Raw genomic sequence first — 2,883 nt, 5'->3', positions numbered from 1 at the left:
TATAGGGTCCAATACAACTCTTGAATGATGACTACACTTACTATGTCACATTTGTTGATTTCTACTCTCGTTATATTTGGTTATACCCAATGAAAAACAAGTCTGAAGTCTCCACCTTGTTTCCACAATTTCGAACCCTTGTTGAAAAATACTATAATACCCCTCTTGTCTCTTTATTTACTGACAATGGAGGATAATTTATTAAAATCACATCATACCTCCAACAACATGGTATATCTCACTTTATTACTCATCCTCACACACCAAAACAAAATGGTATAGCTGAGATACGCCATAGACATATAGTTGAAACCGGACTCTCCCTGTTACATCATGCTAGTCTCCCTCTCACATTTTGGACCCATGCGTTCCAAACAACTGTTCATCTCATCAACCGACTACCCACATCAGTTCTTGCTTTTCAATCCCTCTATGACAAACTACATAACACATCTCATACATATCAAAAGCTCAAACCCTTTGGTTGCTTATGTTACCCATGGTTAAAACCTTACCTCTCTTCCAAAATTCATCCAAGATCCAAGAAATGCATCTTTCTTGGTTATTCTTCATCCAAATCAGCCTATAAATATTATGAACCCACCTCTCATCGCTTATATCACTCTCGCCATGTTGAGCATATCTATGCATACCAAACTGAAACCTCTTTTTCGCTACTCACTCCTGATAATTTTTGCTCTACATCTTCTATTGAGTCTGATGTGCCTCCTACCTCTACAAATCCACCTTGTTTTCCTCCATCTTCTATCACTAACACCATACCCATCTCTACTTTACCAACCAACTCCACTACTATAGATGATGATAACTCATCTCCTCCATCAGCACCACCACATTCGTCGCCTCCCCAACCCTCCTCCCCCTTACCACCACTTGTTCACGTGGCCCCTCCACCATCCCCACCAGTTGTAACTATATTTGATCACCTAACTTGAAACAGAAAACGCAACCCAAAATACTTTAATGCCAATCTCATTAACACCACCACCCTACATCCAATACCCTCCTCCCTCGAGCCTTAAACCCACAACCAAACACTTAAAGATCCTAAGTGGTGACATGCTATGGACTTTTAATACAATGCATTACTTCAGAATCAGACAAGGGTTCTCGTTCTTTCTTCCAGTCATACACCTATTGGATGTAAGTGGATATTTCGAATCAAAATAAATCTGGATGGCTCTGTTTCCAAATACAAGGCCTTGAATAGAATCAAGCAATTGATTCCTAATTATATGTTCTGATAAGGGTAACATGTTGTGTTCTTCTGCATTTTCATCTTCTTTCTTCAAAATCCAAATTCCGAGCTTCCAATCGCCAATTCGACTTTCTTTTCCTTCCGAGCATGTCTTTATTGCTGAAAATTAAATTTTAAACTAATTATATTTTGTTCAACATTTGAGACAAAAACAACATAAAGTATTAAGATAATGCATGAATTATATGACTAAATATGCCCATATCGTCTAGACACATGACCGGTCTCAAGTCCCTCTTAACAAAATTTGTGGAGAATGATGGTTCGATTGTAGTTTTTAGTGACAACAGTGAAGAAGCTATCATGGGCGTTGGAACATTTGAGTGTATAATGTTCAAGCTAAAGAATGTTTTCTATGTCAAGGGCATGAAAATCAATCTTATCTCCACCGGTTAACTTTTTGACGTTGGTTACAAATTTATCTTTGATTGCAGTGAAGAAAAAGTTATTGATTCTAAGAACAAAATTGTGCCCATTGCACTAAGGGACAACAACATTTATATACTTTGATTTTACTTGTGTTAAATAATGCTATTTTACGACTTTAACATTATGCTTCGCTACCTTAAAATTTATGAACATAAGTTGCTAAAAGTTTAGTTTACTATGACTCTTTCGCTTCAAAAATTCTTTTTTACTTTTATTTTAACAAAGAAGTATCTATTGTACATTTTACTACTAACATTGCCAATGTGTGTTCTTTTCTCTCACCTTCTATATCTTAGGATCGTCCGTCTTCATCTCAACATTGCCGACGTGCCATTCCTTCGGTGCAACATCTTTTGAGTAGAGCTAGTTAAGCTGGCATTTGCATCTTTTTCTTCAATGCCACCAACTTTTCCTTTGACGTTGATGCTCACGCTGATTGACACGAAACATCCTATCAATTAGGCCCGGTAGGAGAGAACTATGTTTAAGCTTATCCCTATAGACATAGATCTCTTCCTTCTTGGACAACCCAACTCTGTTAAAATGGAATGGAGTGAAGCTAGGTAACATATCACGTCTAATTTCCATAGACGATGTCACTGCTACACTGATTCCCATATGAAATTCAAAGACCTCTTCAACAAGAGGGTGATCTTCATCTCTTTTTTATCACGGATCACAATGTATGAAACCTACGAGTTTTGTCTTGGTGACTCTTATAACTCGAAGGTTATATAGATTGGATTCTTTTAACTCGTTGGTTACAAAGACTGGTTCATGTTGTTCTCTTGTTCTTGGTGAACATGAAGCTTGGAATCAATCTGCAATACTTAAACGATTAAAGACATTTTCTCTCTTTGGTTACGATGAATTGTGTTTTAGTTTGATATTTTTGATATTGTTTTATTATTCTTTTATAAACAATGTTAAGGGAAAGATATCTCAGAAAAATGAAGTTCATTTATGACCATTCAATTCAAAAGATTTGATGAATCAGGTCTTTAACTTGTTTATGAAAAAACTGCACAAATATCGCTGTTAGAATATTTCATTGTTTGACTAAAGTTTTTGTTTTTATTCTTACATTATTTATTATTTTGTCTTGTACCATTTTAAATGAACTGGCAGTGAACTTTGAAGTTCTAGACTGCAACTCAACTCTACGATACTGAAGT

Source organism: Lactuca serriola, chromosome 6 (assembly GCF_051521515.1).
Source record: "Lactuca serriola cultivar US96UC23 chromosome 6, Lser_US96UC23_V15, whole genome shotgun sequence".
Lineage (NCBI taxonomy): Eukaryota > Viridiplantae > Streptophyta > Magnoliopsida > Asterales > Asteraceae > Lactuca > Lactuca serriola.
The sequence above is the reverse complement of the archived record's forward strand: the minus strand, read 5'-3'. Positions refer to the sequence as shown.